The 18,827-nt window shown below is 43.8% G+C and overlaps 1 protein-coding gene across 1 annotated transcript in view; it reads right to left on the bottom strand.

Moving 5' to 3' along the window:
- ARHGEF10L (Rho guanine nucleotide exchange factor 10 like) overlaps nt 1-9,942 on the bottom strand; it is a 146,912-nt gene extending 136,970 nt beyond the window's left edge. The window contains exon 1 of the mRNA XM_082273488.1: nt 9,768-9,942. The gene's annotated coding sequence lies outside the window, so the exon portion shown is untranslated. The remainder of the gene's footprint in view (nt 1-9,767) is intronic.
- Nucleotides 9,943-18,827: the final 8,885 nt, after the last annotated feature.

Raw genomic sequence — 18,827 nt, 5'->3', positions numbered from 1 at the left:
GGAAATCCAACATTCCACCCTTATGATCTGCTCAGTGGAGTGACTCTGACCAATGCAGCTCACGCAGCTACTGAGGGGCCCCATGGGAGGGCAGAGGGCCCCCTCCAGGAAGCTTGTTGAGGCAACTTTAATCTGACCCCCATCCCCCAGTTGTAGCGGCTTCTTCTGATTTTACTGCACACTGTGAGCTTCTCACACTGTGCATTAGATGCCAGAGTCACCACCAGGGGGCATGCTGCCAGTTTTATTACACCCGCCCCCCAATAGCAGACAACACAGATCGCCCCTCCCACCGTGCACCTCTCTGATAGAGTTTACTGGTGCCTGACTTTCCCTGACTTCATGGCTTAGCTCCACCCACTTTTGCTCCAAATAAAGATAGACAGACAGTCCATACATACAGAATAAGGACAGATACTGAGAATTACACCCGGCATACAGGACAGAGGTGATCCACCAAAAGAAAGCTCTATTTGTGGGGAAAAAAAGGACATTAATTTTATTTGGGTACAGTGTCGCATGACCACGCAACTGTCCGTTAAAGTAACGCAGTGCCGAATCGCAAAAAATGGCCTGGTCATTAAGGGGGGTAAAACCTTCCGGTCCAGAAGTGGTTAAGCTTTGACGATAAACCCTGGAATCTGATTGGTTTCTATGCTGCACCAGATTTCGCACTGTCTAAGTTGAAGCAACCGTCAAAGTAACATTGTTTATAAACATTGTTCAGGTGGGAGATAGAGAGATACAAAGTAACATTGTTTATAAACATTGTTCAGACGGGAGATAGAGAGATACAAAGTAACATTGTTTATAAACATTGTTCAGACAGGAGATCGAGAGATACAAAGTAACATTGTTTATAAACATTGATCAGAGGAGAGATAGAGAGATACAAAGTAACATTGTTTATAAACATTGTTCAGACGGGAGATAGAGAGATACAAAGTAACATTGTTTATAAACATTGATCAGAGGAGAGATAGAGAGATACAAAGTAACATTGTTTATAAACATTGTTCAGACGGGAGATAGAGAGATACAAAGTAACTTTGTTTATAAAAATTGTTCAGACGGGAGATAGGGAGATACAAAGTAACATTGTTTATAAACATTGTTCAGATGGGAGATAGAGAGATACAAAGTAACTTTGTTTATAAACATTGTTCAGACGGGAGATAGGGAGATACAAAGTAACATTGTTTATAAACATTGTTCAGATGGGAGATAGGGAGATACAAAGTAACATTGTTTATAAACATTGTTCAGACGGGAGATAGAGAGATACAAAGTAACATTGTTTATAAACATTGTTCAGACGGGAGATAAAAAGATGAAAAGTATCATTGTTCAGACAGGAGATAGAGAGATACGAAGTAACTGTTTATAAACACTGTTCAGACGGGAGATAAAGAGATACAAAGTAACATTGTTTATAAACATTGATCAGACAGGAGATAGAGAGATACGAAGTAACCTTGTTTATAAACATTGATCAGACAGGAGATAGAGAGATACGAAGTAACTTTGTTTATAAACATTGATCAGACGGGAGATAGAGAGATACAAAGTAACATTGTTTATAAACATTGATCAGACGGGAGATAGAGAGATACAAAGTAACACTGTTTATAAACATTGATTTACTAAAATCTGGTGCAGCTCTGCATGGGAGCCAATCAGCTTCTAACTTCAGCTTGTTCACTTACGCTGTGACAATGAACCCTGGAAGCTGATTGGTTGCTATGCACAGATAAACCAGATTCTGATCTCTCCAGTTTTAGTAAATCTCACCCCCCCCCCCCCCATAATTTCATTCGCTCTGGGATCACAGAGACCCAAATACCGGTCACATGACGGCTACAATCCCGCCGCGTCCATTCAATGCAGCGCAGGAGGCGATGGCTACGTCCGGCCAGAACAGGTGACGGATCAGCGACACCAACGTCCACCCCCCACCCCCCCCCCCCCCGGTCACCTCCTGACGTTCCGTAACCCTACACTGCGAGCGGCCGCGTCACAGCCCATAGCCAGACACGGCGCTCATCGGAGAGGCTAAATCGGGAAGCCGGCTCCATCACATGGCCGGGGGGGGGGGGGGGGGCATTAAAGGTGAACTCCGGGCAGATATAAAAGACATACAATAACGTTACAATGTAAATTATTAATACGTCTTTGGGGGGTCATTCACATCAGGTTAGGCTGCCCTTTCTATGCACATCATGAATGGGGGAAGGGGGGCGCCGTTTGGCATCTTTGCCCTGGGCGCTGGATGATCTTGTCCCGGCACTGACCCAGCCCGGTCCCACCTGAGGACCCGGCCCTTTCCGGTGAATCTTTTGTCACATGTAACAATCAGTTTTGTTTCGTTTTGTTTTTTTTTGCTGGAAAATTTCTTAGAACCCCCAAACATTATATCTTTTTTTTAAAGCAGAGGCCCTAGACAATAAAATGGTGGGTGTTGCGATTTTTTTTTAGGTCACATTTTTTGCGCAGCGTTTTTTTAAAATGCAATATTTGGGGAAAAATACATTTTTTTGAATGTTAACCGCTTCAGTCCCCTGGAAGGTTTTACCCCCTTAATGACCTGGCCATTTTTTTGCGATTCGGCACTGCGTTACACTCCATTCACACTTGTCAGGCGATTTGGTCAGCCTGACAAGTCGCGGACCGTCGCTCCCATTGAGTAGTACAGGAGCGACACAAGTCGCTCCGACTTAGAAAAAGGGTCCTGTACTACTTCGGGGCGACCTTGGAGCGACTTACATAGACTTCCATTATATGAAGTCCGTGCAAGTCGCCCCCGAAGTCGTGCCGCTGCAGTGTGAATGCGGTCTTACTTTAACGGACAATTGCGCGGTCGTGCGATTGCTGTACCCAAATAAAATTGATGTCTCTTAATCCCACAAACAGAGTTTCTTTTGGTGGTATTTGATCACCTCTGCGATTTTTTTTTTTTTTTGCGCTATAAGCAAAAAAAGAGCGACAATTCTGAAAAAAAAATATATTTTTTTTTCACTTTTTGCTATATAATATTCACAATAAAAAAATTTAAAAATCTAAATTTTTCCTTATTTTAGGCCAATTTGTATTCTGCTACATATTTTTGGTTAAAAAAAAAAAAAATTGCAATAAGCGTCTTGGTTTTGCACAAAAGTCTTTTGGTCTAATTACCTGTTTGGTGACGTTACCATTAAAATCCCTCTAGCCCTCCCCCAATTTGTGCTTCGTTTTTGTATGGATTTGGGATGTCGGTACCTTCTATTTAACCACTTCAGGACCGCAAGATTTCCCCCCTTAATGGCCAGGCCATATTTTGCGATTCGGCACTGCGTTACTAAAATGCAAAATTGCGTGCGACGCTGTACCCAAAAAAAATTGATGTCATTTTTTCCAACAAATAGAGATTTCTTTTGGTGGTATTTGATCATCTCTGCGATTTTTATTTTTTTGCGCTATAAACAAAAAAAAGAGCGATAATTCTGAATTTAAAAAAAAAAACAATATTTTCACATTCTGCTACAAAACTTTCCCAATAAAAAAAAAAAATGGAAAAATCTAAATTTTTCATCATTTTAGGCCAATTTGTATTCTGCTACATATTTTTGGTTAAAAAAGAAAATCACAATAAGCGTATTTTGATTGGTTTGCGCAGAAGTTATCGCATCTGCAAACTACGGGAAAGATTTATGTCATTTTTTTTTTACTAATAATGGCGGCGATCTGCAATTTATATCAGGACTTCGACATTGCAGATTAACTGATATTTTTGGGGGGGACCAGTGACATTAAAATATGCTAAAAATATGCACTGTCACTGTAATAATGACATTGGCAGGGAAGGGGTTAACCCAGGGGCGATCAAAGGGTTAAGTGTATGCCTAGGGGGTGTTTTCTAACTGTGAGGGGGATGGGCTTGTGGAATCAACACAGAGACCTGTGTTCCTAAATAGGAGGATCACAGGAGCCCTTTAGGCTCCGTTCACATCTCAGCGTATCGATCGCGGGCAGAATCACCGCGATTCTGCCCGCCATCCGGAAATCATTGCAAATCGCGGGACACCTGTGCGTTGCCCGTGATTTGCAATAGTACCCCAAACGCTGTGCGATGTTGCCGCGATTTCCGCCTGCCGAATCGCGGTACCATCGGCGCAAAAAAAAAAAATCGCGGGACGCACAATGCCCCAAAGAAGCTCTTGTACCTTTTTTGGGCATCATGCGTCCCGCGATTTTTTTTTTGCGCGATGTTACCGCGATTCGGCAGGCGGAAATCGCGGCAACATCGCACAGCGTTTGGGGTACTATTGCAAATCACGGGCAACGCACAGGCGTCCCGCGATTTGCAATGATTTCCGGATCGCGGGCAGAATCTCGGTGATTCTGCCCGCGATTGCTACGCTGACATGTGAATGTAGCCTTAATGATTGCTGAGAGAACAACGGTCTGCCGTGTTTACAACCCATACAGGTACGGGGTCAACCACGTTTTGAATGTCAAAATGTATTTAAAAAGGTAGAAAATGTCCCAGAGCCCAGATGATGTCTTTGAAGACGAAACGCGTTGGGTTTCTTACCATTCAGTGTAATGTTCTGGTACCTTTGGGTACCCTAATTACTCTTTCATAAGTGTATGCGCCCCACCATTCTCTTTTGGTAAGGTGCGCATACACCTTTAAGACTGAGCGCCGGACTGGATGGCTATTTAGATCGCCGGCTCTCACTCACATGTGTTCGTTCAAACTGCTTTGTGCCTTGATGCTAACCTGTCTTGAAGCTCTCATGCTTGCAAGCATACCTCGCTATCGGAACCACGCTGCGCTGATCCCTGTATCCCGCTACCGGATCATCCGCTCTTGCCGAACCTCTCCTCTGCTACATTGCTATTAGTGATAAGTACCCCACAGGGGAAACCTCTATAACTTTCATACTAAAGCTTACACTATCTAGCTCTGCATACTAAGGACTATTATTACATCTGCATTATCTAAGATTGCTAGCTCTTGAGCCTACTACCACCTGTTCTTGCACTGGGTTGATCTCTCTTGTATGTCCACCTGCTACTCTGTCATCTGCTACCATACATGATTGCTAAACCTATCTGCATCCCATCTGCTACTATCTTACTTTCAAGAACATTTCCTTTCAAGTGTCTGTCATCTACCATCTCTACCCAACCTGTCTCTTCAGCCTATCATCACTGTGTTACTATATACATAAGTCACTCTAGGAAACATCTTATTGAGTGTGTGTATTTACTTGCTGAATTGAGATCATCCACACATGATGAGTCATTGAGAGTTGGGAATGGTGTCTCAGCGTTTCTCTACATGACTACTGAAGTGGAATATTTCTGCAGCTGAAAATCCACATCATACATAAAACGCAGGAGCGTTACATTCAGGCCATTGCACTATGATCTTCTTATATATCAGATGATGTTACAAGCGCTTGTTTATTGGGAATGATGAACGTTTTCTACCTTTTTAAATACATTTTGGAGATACAGTTTTACACTACGTGGAACCTTTCTTTATCTCTATGGTCCAACGCACTGTTTTGACACCAATGTGGAGTGAATTTATCGCATTGTTACGTGTGGAAGCATTTGGAGTCTTCTAGTACCACTCCTTGACACATTCAAAACTTGGTTGACCCCGTCCGTACCACTGCCCTGCTAAAGAAGCTGAGGGTAAAGGTGATGGACTGGCCAAGCATGTCTCCAGACCTAAACCCTATTGAGCATCTGTGGGGAATCCTCAAATGGAAGGTGGAGGAGCGCAAGGTCTCTAACATCCACCAGCTCTGTGATGTCATCATGGAGGAGGGGAAGAGGACTCCAGTGACAACCTGTGAAGCTCTGGTGAACTCCATGCCCAAGAGGGTTAAGGCAGTGCTGGAAAATAATGGAGGCCATACAAAATATTGACACTTTGGGCCCAATTTGGACATTTTCACTTAGGGGTGTACTCACTTTTGTTGCCAGCGGTTTAGACATTAATGGCTGTGTGTTGAGTTATTTTGAGGGGACAGCAAATTTACACTGTTATACAAGCTGTGCACTCACTACTTTACATTGTAGCAAAAACAAAGCACAAAAATTGGGGAGCAACTGGAGGGATTTTAAGCGCCGGTTCACATAGGAGCGACGCTACTTTCAGGGGCGACCTCCGAGATCGCGGTGCGAGCAGCGCGCCGCGACCTCGGAGCGGCCGCCACGGACTTCATAACATTGAAGTCTATGGCGATCGCCTCCTGGTCGCCCCAAAGAAGCTCCGGACCCTTTTTCTAGGTCGGAGCGACTTGTGTCGCTTCTATTAGAACGGGTCCGCAGCTTTCCTATGGGAGGCGACCTGCGGCGACCTGTGAGGCGACCAGGTCGCCTCACAGGTCGCCCTAGTGTGAACCGGGGCTTATGGTACCGTCACCAAACAGGTGATTTGACCAGAAGACATTAATAAAAAAATTGTATCAAATTGTACACTATAAAATACAAAACCATATATGTAAAAAGAGAGAGAGAGAGAGAGAGAGAGAGAGAGAGAGAGATATTTATATTATTATTAAAATTACAATGAAACCCAAGTGGAATTGTATACAATCCAGAGGGAAGGGAGACGATTCTTCTAAAGACTACCCCTGCAGAGGAGGAGTCAAATAGAAGTTTCCAGATGTTCCCGACATGTTTTGCAGTAAAACCGCTTCCTCAGAGGAATGAAACAGAAGAAAAAAGAACAAAATTAACCAGGGAAACATGTGAGAGGGTGACAACGCAGGAGCACAATTGGGAGACAGTTGTCACCCTATAACAGGAAGTGTATTACCAAGGATGCTTTCTACTATAGGGTGCTGGTATAATGTGTATCAGTCCTGCTGCCAGCATACTCAACCAGGGGCGCATGTGAAAGGGTGACAACGCAGGAGCACAATTGGGAGACGGTTGTCACCCTATAACAGGAGGAGTCTTACCAAGGATACTTCCTGTCATAGAGTGCCTGTATAATTTGTCCTGCTGCTACCAGTATACTCAACCAGGGGTGGGTGCCAGAGGGTGACAATGCAGGAGCAAAATTAGGAGATGGTTGTCACCCTATAATAGGAAGTGTATTACCAAGGATACTTCCTACTATAGGGTGCCTGTATAATGTGTATCAGTCCTGCTGCCAGTATACTCAGCCAGGGGTGCCTGTGAGGGGGTGAAAACGCAGGAGCACAATTGGGAAATGGTTGTCACCTTATAACAGAAGGTTTCTTAACAAGGATACTTCCTACTATAGAGTGCTGGTATAAGGTGTAACAGTCCTGCTACCAGTATACTTATTAGGGGGCGCATGTGAGAGGGTGACAACGCAGGAGCACAATTGGGAGACAGTTGTCACCCAATAACAGGAAGTGTATCACCAAGAATACTTCCTGTTATAGAGTGCTGGTATAATGTGTATCAGTCCCGCTGCCAGTATACTCAACCAGGGGTGGGTGCCTGTGAGGGGGTGACAACGCAGGAGCACAATTGGGAGATAGTTGTCACCGTATAACAGGAAGTGTCTTACCAAGGATACTTCCTATTATAGGGTGCTGGTATAATGTGAATCAGCTCAGGCGCGCATGTGAGAGGGTGACAACGCAGGAGCGCAATCGGGAGACGTTTTTCACCCTATCACAGGAGGTGTCTTACCAAGGATACTTCCTGTTATAGAGTGCCTGTATAATTTGTCCTGCTACCAGTATACTCAACCAGGGGTGGGTGCCAGAGGGTGACAACGCAGAGGCACAATTGGGAGACGGTTGTCACCCTATAACAGGAAGTGTATTACCAATGATACTTCCTGTTATAGGGTGCTGGTATATTGTGTACCAGTATACTCAACCAAAGGTGCATGTGAGAGGGTGACAACGCAGAAGCACAATTGGGAGAAGGTTGTCACCCTATAATAGGTAGTGTATTACCAAGGATACTTCCTACTATAGGGTGCCTGTATAATGTGTATCAGTCCTGCTGCCAGTATACTCAACCAGGGGTGCCTGTGAGGGGGTGAAAACGCAGGAGCACAATTGGAAGACAGTTGTCACCCAATAACAGGAAGTGTATCACCAAGAATACTTCCTGTTATAGAGTGCTGGTATAATGTGTATCAGTCCCGCTGCCAGTATACTCAACCAGGGGTGGGTGCCTGTGAGGGGGTGACAACGCAGGAGCACAATTGGGAGATAGTTGTCACCGTATAACAGGAAGTGTCTTACCAAGGATACTTCCTATTATAGGGTGCTGGTATAATGTGTATCAGCTCAGGCGCGCATGTGAGAGGGTGACAACGCAGGAGCGCAATTGGGAGACGGTTGTCACCCTATCACAGGAGGAGTCTTACCAAGGATACTTCCTGTTATAGAGTGCCTGTATAATTTGTCCTGCTACCAGTATACTCAACCAGGGGTGGGTGCCAGAGGGTGACAACGCAGGGGCACAATTGGGAGACGGTTGTCACCCTATAACAGGAAGTGCATTACCAAGGATGCTTTCTACTATAGGGTGCTGGTATTATGTGTATTAGTCCTGCTACCAGTATAATTATTCAGCGGTGCATTTAAGAGGGTGACAACGCAGAAGCACAATTGGGAGACGGTTGTCACCATATAACAGGAAGTGTATTACCAAGGATACTTCCTGTTATAGGGTGCTGGTATATTGTGTACCAGTATACTCAACCAAAGGTGCATGTGAGAGGGTGACAACGCAGAAGCACAATTGGGAGAAGGTTGTCACCCTATAACAGGAAGTGTATTACCAAGGATACTTCCTGTTATAGGGTGCTGGTATATTGTGTACCAGTATACTCAACCAGGGGTGCATGTGAGAGGGTGAAAACCCAGGAGCACAATTGGGAGACGGTTGTCACCCTATGACAGAAAGTGTATTACCAAGGATACTTCTAGTTATAGGGTGCTGGTATATTGTGTACCAGTATACTCAACCAAAGGTGCATGTGAGAGGGTGACAACGCAGAAGCACAATTGGGAGACAGTTGTCACCCTATAACAGGAAATGTATTACCAAGGATGCTTTCTACTATAGGGTGCTGGTATAATGTGTATCAGTCCTGCTGCCAGCATACTCAACCAGGGGTGCATGTGAGAGGGTGACAACGCAGGAGCACAATTGGGAGACGGTTGTCACCCTATAACAGGAAGTGAATTACCAAGGATACTTCCTGTTATAGGGTGCTGGTATATTGTGTACCAGTATACTCAACAAGGGGTGCATGTGAGAGGGTGACAACGCAGGAGCACAATTGGGAGACGGTTGTCACCTTATAACAGTAAAAGTCTGAGAAAGGAAATAACTTTAATAAAGATACATTGTTACATCTTATGTGAGATTTTAGTGATGGGATTTTAGATCTCTAATGTCGCACTGCTCACCGTCGGAGAAGCATGCACCTGCCAAGGCGACACCCCCCCCCCCCACCATGTCTCAGGATATCTCAGATTATCCGCTCCAAAACAAAAGTGCCCCCAGGGTCCCTTGCACCCCCCATCCCCCGATTCTGTGCAGAGAAGGGTTTCTATTATTCCGCCCGTCCCCCCGGCAGGTGCCAGCCTGTCACACTGACCATTGTGTAGCGTGTCTCAGTTACCAGGATACAAAGCCCCCGTCCTTTATGAATAAGGGGGGGGGGAGGGGAAAAGGGGGGGTATTAGTGGGGGTAAGAGAAGCTGGTTGAGGGGGGGGACGGGTGAAGCTGCAGCCGGCTGAGAACCATCTGAACGACGACTTACCAGTATCACACTCCAGCCTTTGTTGGGGTCTCACAATGCGCCCTCGGCCCCCGGCCCCCCATCCTGCGCCTCGTCCGTCCTCCCCGCCGACGTTCAGCCTCCCCGTCCCATCGGGCAACAAAGGCCTCCGGCGGTGACAAATCTCCCCCCTCCTCGTCTGTCTGCTCCGGCTGCAGGATCAATACCGATGGCCCTTCCCTCTTCTATTCTCGGCGTCCCAGGCAGCCAATCGGCGTCCGCAGCTGACGACACCACCGGGGCGCCGCCGGCCCCTGGCTGTAAATATCAGGAGTAAGGGAGCACGAGGGGACAGCTGAACCCAGCTCGACCCCCCCCCCCTGCACCGTCACCCACATGGGGGGGGGGGTTACACACCGGCGTCCCCCAACATGACCGATGATTAATTGATAGCCGGATAGAAACGATGGCAGGAGGATTCAATTATAACAGAAAATTAATTCCCCGTCACCAATTTCGGATTGTGTCCCCTTTAAGAGACCATTCGAATTTCTGCGCTGCGTTGGTGCGCACGTCTTTATGTTACGCCGAAACCTGCGCTAGAGCGCGGCAGGAGCGTGCGTTCCGGCTCACGGGTGTTTTTCCGCACGTTCTCCGCGTATCAACCGCCTAAGGAAGTCCAAAGCGTGACAAGCGCCCCAAATGAGCTCCACAAACTTTTCTGTCGCGGACATTTTTTTGTGCGCGTTTTGTCGCAATCTTATTGTCGAATTATTGGCACCGTAAACCCGGGATTGCAGCGCGTTTCCAAAACGCAGCCATAGACGCCGCCAGATAAAAACAAAAAGACTATACTGGGACTACAAGTCCCAGCATTCCCTGTATACACTGTATATTATACACAGGAGGACTACAAGTCCCAACATGTCCTGTATACACTGTATATTATACACAGGAGGACTACAAGGCCCAGCATGTCCTGTATACATTGTATATTATACACAGGAGGACTACAAGGCCCAGCATGTCCTGTATACACTGTATATTATACACAGGAGGACTACAAGTCCCAGCATGTCCTGTATACACTGTATATTATACACAGGAGGACTACAAGTCCCAGCATGTCCTGTATACACTGTATATTATACACAGGAGGACTACAAGGCCCAGCATGTCCTGTATACACTGTATATTATACACAGGAGGACTACAAGGCCCAGCATGTCCTGTATACACTGTATATTATACACAGGAGGACTACAAGTCCTAGCATGTCCTGTATATAGTGTATATCATACACAGGAGGACTACAAGTCCCAGCATGTCCTGTATACACTGTATATTATACACAGGAGGACTACAAGTCCCAGCATGTCATGTATACACTGTATATTATACACAGGAGGACTACAAGTCCCATCATCTCCCGTATATTGTACAATGGAGAACTACAAGTCCCAGCATGTCCTGTATACAGTGTATATTATACACAGTAGGACTACAAGATCCAACATCTCCCATATACTATACAATGGAGGATTACAAGTCCCAGCATGTCCTGTATACACGTACAATATTTTATACACATGAGGACTACAAGTCCCAGCATTTCATGTATACACTGTATATTATACACAGGAGAACTACAAGTCTCAGCATGTCCTGTATACACCGTATATTATACACAGGAGGACTACAAGTCCTCACATGTCCTGTATACACTGTATATTATACACAGGAGGACTACAAGACCCAGCATGTCCTATATACTGTACAATGGAGGGCTACAAGTCCCAGCATTTCCTGTATACAGTGTATATTATACACAGGAGGACTACAAGGCCCAGCATGCCCTGTATACACTGTATATTATACACAGGAGGACTACAAGTCCCAGCATACCCTGTTTACTATGTATATCATACACAGGAGGACTACAAGTCCCAGCATGTCCTGTATACACGTATATTATACACAGGAGGACTACAAGTCCCAGCATGTCCTGTATACAATGTATATTATACACAGGAGGACTACAAGTCCCAGTATGTCCTGAACACAATGTATATTATACACAGGAGGACTACAAGTCCCAGCATGTCCTGTATACACCGTATATTATACACAGGAGGACTACAAGGCCCAGCATGTCCTGTATACACTGTATATTATACACAGAAGGACTACAAGTCCCAGTATGTCCTGTATACAATGTATATCATACACAGGAGGACTACAAGTCCCAGCATGTCCTGTATACACGTATATTATACACAGGAGGACTACAAGTCCCAGTATGTCCTGTATACAATGTATATTATACACAGAAGGACTACAAGTCCCAGTATGTCCTGAATACAATGTATATTATACACAGGAGGACTACAAGTCCCAGTATGTCCTGAATACAATGTATATTATACACAGGAGGACTACAAGTCCCAGCATGTCCTGTATACATGTATATTATACACAGGAGGACTACAAGGCCCAGCATGTCCTGTATACATTGTATATTATACACAGGAGGACTACAAGACCCAGCATGTCCTATATACTGTACAATGGAGGACTACAAGTCCCAGCATGTCCTGTATACACTGCATATTATACACAGGAGGACTACAAGTCCCAGCATGTCCTGTATACACCGTATATTATACACAGGAGGACTACAAGGCCCAGCATGTCCTGTATACACTGCATATTATACACAGGAGGACTACAAGACCCAGCATGTCCTATATACTGTACAATGGAGGACTACAAGTCCCAGCATGTCCTGTATACACTGTATATTATACACAGGAGGACTACAAGTCCCAGCATCTCCCGTATACTGTACAATGGAGGACTACAGGTCACAGCATGTCCTGTGTACACTGTATATTATACACAGGAGGACTACAAGGCCCAGCATGTCCTGTATACACTGTATATTATACACAGGAGGACTGCAAGGCCCAGCATGTCCTGTATACATTGTATATTATACACAGGAGGACTACAAGACCCAGCATGTCCTGTATACAGTGTATATTATACACAGGAGGACTGCAAGGCCCAGCATGTCCTGTATACAATGTATATTATACACAGGAGGACTACAAGACCCAGCATGTCCTATATACTGTACAATGGAGGACTACAAGTCCCAGCATTTCCTGTATACAGTGTATATTATACACAGGAGGACTACAAGGCCCAGCATGCCCTGTATACACTGTATATTATACACAGGAGGACTACAAGTCCCAGCATACCCTGTTTACTATGTATAACATACACAGGAGGACTACAAGTCCCAGCATGTCCTGTATACACGTATATTATACACAGGAGGACTACAAGTCCCAGCATGTCCTGTATACACGTATATTATACACAGGAGGACTACAAGTCCCAGCATGTCCTGTATACACTGTATATTATACACAGGAGGACTACAAGTCCCAGTATGTCCTGAATACAATGTATATTATACACAGGAGGACTACAAGGCCCAGCATGTCCTGTATACACCGTATATTATACACAGAAGGACTACAAGTCCCAGTATGTCCTGTATACAATGTATATCATACACAGGAGGACTACAAGTCCCAGCATGTCCTGTATACACGTATATTATACACAGGAGGACTACAAGTCCCAGTATGTCCTGTATACAATGTATATTATACACAGAAGGACTACAAGTCCCAGTATGTCCTGAATACAATGTATATTATACACAGGAGGACTACAAGTCCCAGCATGTCCTGTATACACCGTATATTATATACAGGAGGACTGCAAGGCCCAGCATGTCCTGTACACATTGTATATTATACACAGGAGGACTACAAGACCCAGCATGTCCTATATACTGTACAATGGAGGACTACAAGTCCCAGCATGTCCTGTATACACTGTATATTATACACAGGAGGACTACAAGTCCCAGCATGTCCTGTATACACCGTATATTATACACAGGAGGACTACAAGGCCCAGTATGTCCTGAATACAATGTATATTATACACAGGAGGACTACAAGTCCCAGCATCTCCCGTATACTGTACAATGGAGGACTACAGGTCACAGCATGTCCTGTGTACACTGTATATTATACACAGGAGGACTACAAGGCCCAGCATGTCCTGTATACACTGTATATTATACACAGGAGGACTGCAAGGCCCAGCATGTCCTGTATACATTGTATATTATACACAGGAGGACTACAAGACCCAGCATGTCCTATATACTGTACAATGGAGGACTACAAGTCCCAACATGTCCTGTATACACTGTATATTATACACAGGAGGACTACAAGTCCCAACATGTCCTGTATACACTGTATATTATACACAGGAGGACTACAAGTCCCAGCATGTCCTGTATACACTGTATATTATACACAGGAGGACTACAAGCCCCAGCATGTCCTGTATACACTGTATATTATACACAGGAGGACTACAAGCCCCAGCATGTCCTGTATACACTGTATATTATACACAGGAGGACTACAAGTCCCAGCATGTCCTGTATACATTCTATATTATACACAGGAGGACTACAAGTCCCAGCATGTCCTGTATACCCCGCCATTCACAGGCCGGTGATGGTTGGGTGAGATCTCAGTACAGTGACTGCCATTTCTGAGCTCAGTCTGAACACTGCGCTGTGCTGTCATCCTGATCCTCCAGCTTCGGTACATTCTGGGCCCCTGGACCCAGCACAGGTCAGGACCCGCGGCCTCCCGGGAATTCACCATCCTCCAATACAGATGGGTGAGCGGGAGAATGAAGCCGGGGGATGACCATGTCCCCCGCTACTCACCTGCCTCCATCCCACGTCTGATGAGGGATCCCCGGGACAAGCAGTGACAGGTGATGGGAGGTGAGCGCACCGGACACACCTCACCCATCCCTGATTGTGTAACATTCCCCGGGGAGGAAGGGGGAGGGGGGTGCTAATCGCTGCACTAAGTAGTTAATATGGCCATCTTTATGTAGAGCAACAATTCTTTCTTTCCGATCCTCTGAGAGTTCTTTGCCATGAGGTGCCATGTTCAACTTCCAGTGACCAGTATGAGAGAGTGAGAGCGATAACACCAAATTTAACACACCTGCTCCCCATTCACACCTGAGACCTTCTAACACTAACGAGTCACATGACACCGAGAAAATGGCTAATTGGGCCCAATTTGGACATTGTCACTTAGGGGTGTACTTACTTTTGTTGCCAGTGGTTTAGACATTAATGGCTGTGTGTTGAGTTATTTTGAGGGGACAGCAAATTTACACTGTTATACAAGCTGTACACTCACTACTTTACATTGTAGCAAAGTGTCATTTCTTCAGTGTTGTCACATGAAAAGATAGAATAAAATATTTACAAAAATGTGAGGGGTGTACTTACTTTTGTGGCATACTGTATATATATATATATATATACACACTGCTCAAAAAAAAAAATAAAGGAACACTTTGAAAACACATCCCTTCTGAATGGGAAAAATCTCATGCTGGATATCTATACTGGTATGGACTGGGAAATGTGTTAGGATCTATACTGGTATGGACTGGGTAATGTGTTAGGATCTATACTGGTATGGACTGGGTAATGTGTTAGGATCTATACTGGTATGGACTGGGAAATGTGTTAGGATCTATACTGGTATGGACTGGGTAATGTGTTAGGATCTATACTGGTATGGACTGGGTAATGTGTTAGGATCTATACTGGTATGGACTGGGAAATGTGTTAGGATGTATACTGGTATGGACTGGGTAATGTGTTAGGATGTATACTGGTATGGACTGGGTAATATGTTAGGATCTATACTGGTATGGACTGGGTAATGTGTTAGGATTTATACTGATATGGACTGGGTAATGTGTTAGGATGTATACTGGTATGGACTGGGTAATATGTTAGGATCTATACTGGTATGGACTGGGTAATGTGTTAGGATCTATACTGGTATGGACTGGGTAATGTGTTAGGATCTATACTGGTATGGACTGGGTAATGTGTTAGGATCTATACTGGTATGGACTGGGTAATGTGTTAGGATCTATACCAGTATGGACTGGGTAATGTGTTAGGATCTATACTGGTATGGACTGGGTAATGTGTTAGGATCCATACTGGTATGGACTGGGTAATGTGTTAGGATCTATACTGGTATGGACTGGGTAATGTGTTAGGATCTATACTGGTATGGACTGGGTAATGTGTTAGGATCTATACTGGTATGGACTGGGTAATGTGTTAGGATCTATACTGGTATGGACTGGGTAATGTATTAGGATCTATACTGGTATGGACTGGGTAATGTGTTAGGATCTATACTGGTATGGACTGGGTAATGTGTTAGGATCTATACTGGTATGGACTGGGTAATGTGTTAGGATCTATACTGGTATGGACTGGGTAATGTGTTAGGATCTATACCAGTATGGACTGGGTAATGTGTTAGGATCTATACTGGTATGGACTGGGTAATGTGTTAGGATCCATACTGGTATGGACTGGGTAATGTGTTAGGATCTATACTGGTATGGACTGGGTAATGTGTTAGGATCTATACTGGTATGGACTGGGTAATGTGTTAGGATCTATACTGGTATGGACTGGGTAATGTGTTAGGATCTATACTGGTATGGACTGGGTAATGTATTAGGATCTATACTGGTATGGACTGGGTAATGTATTAGGATCTATACTGGTATGGACTGGGTAATGCGTTAGGATCTATACTGGTATGGACTGGGTAATGTGTTAGGATCTATACTGGTATGGACTGGGTAATGTGTTAGGAAGGAAAGGATGTCACATTGTTTGATGGAAATGAAAATTATGCCCCTACAGAGGGCTGAATTCAAAGATACCCCAAAAATCAAAATGATGCAGCAGGTGAGTCCATTTTGGTGAAATGTCATTGCAGGACCTCAGAATGGTCCTCAGTAGTGTGTATGCCCCCCCCCCCCCCCCCTGTGCTTGTATGCATCCCTGACAACGTCGGGGGATGCTCCTAATGAGAGGACAGATGGTGTCCTGGGGTATTTCCTCCCAGATCTGGACCAGGACATCACTGAGCTCCTGAACAGACTGAAGTGCAACCTGGTGGGGTCGGATGGACTGACACATAATGTCCCAGAGGTGTTCTGTTGGATTCAGGTCAGGCGAGTGTTGGGGGCCATTCAATGGTATCAATTCCTTCATCCTCCAGGAACTGGCTGCATACTCTCACCACATGAGGCCGGACATTGTTGTGCACCGGGAGGAACCCAGGACCCACTGCACCAGCATAGGGTCTGACAATGAGTCCAAGGATTTCATCCTGATACCTAATAGCAGTCAGGGTGCCATTGCCTACCCTGTAGAGGTCTGTGCGTCTCTCCATGGATTTTCCTCCCCAGACCATCACTGACCCCCCCCCAACTGCTCATGCTGAACGATGTTACAGGCAGCATAACGTTCTCCACGGCTTCTCCAGACTCTTTCACGTCTGTCACATGTGCTCAGGGTGACTCTGCTCTCAGCCAGGTAGGTTGTATGGGGCCCTGTGATTTATAACAGCAGCCCTGCCCCTATTGACCATAAGAAACCCCTAAAAACCTGAAAACAAATAACTTACAATTTTAGGGGTATTAGGGTTTTTTATGGTTAATAGGGGGTGTTGGGGAGTTCTTCTTTTTTTTTTTTTTTTTGTAACCTGAGGGGTATTAAAGAGGTTGTAAACTCTGCTAAAAATGTTTTTTTTTCTTACACCCTGAAAGATAAACACATAATGAGCTAGTATGCATCGCATACTAGCTCATTATGAAATACTTACCTTAGAACGAGCCCCCGCCGTGCCGTCCGCTCACCTCTATGACGGGCGACATGTCCAGTCGCCCGTCTTCCTGGATCGAGGCATCCGGCTATCTGATTGGCCGGAGCTGCGGTGACGTCACTCCCGCACACGCACGACAGTCACGGCGCAGGGCTCTGAAGAAACGGCACCAGCGGCCGTTCCTTCAGAGCGCATGAGCCAGTGACGTCACTGGCTGCATGTAAGGTAAATATCTCCTAAACGGTGCATGTTTAGGAGATATTTACAGTACCTATAGGTAAGACTTATCATAGGATCACCTATAGGTACAAGTGTCAGAGGAGGGTTTACTTCCTCTTTAAGTTATGTTTAGGGGTATTCAAAAGGTTGTGCAGTATGTATATGCTGGGAACACCATTTTTGTTGGTTATGTGTATGTTGAATTTCTGTTTTGTAATGTTATATATGTTTTTTTGTCTTTAAAGTAAAATTTATAAAAAGATATTAAAATAAAGAAAAAAAAATGTTTTTTTTTTTTTGTTTTTTTTTTTTGAGCTTTTGCTTTCAAAGGTAAAGGAGAGATTCTTATGCTGGCCATACACTATACATACCCCATAAACATATATATATATATATACACTATACACTATACATACCCCATAAACATATATATATATATATATATACACTATACACTATACATACCCCATAAACATATATATATATATATATATACACTATACACTATACATACCCCATAAACATATATATATATATACACTATACACTATAAATACCCCATAAACATATATATATATATACACACTATACATACCCCATAAACATATATATATATATATATATACACTATACACTATACATACCCCATAAACATATATATATATATATATATATATATATATATATATATACACTACACATACCCCATAAACATATATATATATATATACACTATACATACCCCATAAACATATATATATATATATATATATATACACTATACACTATACATACCCCATAAACATATATATATATATATATATATATATATATATATATATATATATATATATATATATATATATATATATATATATATATACATACACTATACATACCCCATAAACATATATATATATATATATATATATATATATATATATATATATACACTATACACTATACATACCCCATAAACATATATATATATATATATATATATATATATATATATACACACTATACATACCCCATAAACATATAT

This window comes from Pelophylax lessonae (genome assembly GCF_965119305.1).
Source record: "Pelophylax lessonae genome assembly, chromosome: 12".
Classification (NCBI taxonomy): domain Eukaryota; kingdom Metazoa; phylum Chordata; class Amphibia; order Anura; family Ranidae; genus Pelophylax; species Pelophylax lessonae.
This window is presented reverse-complemented; position numbering and strand designations above follow the sequence as displayed.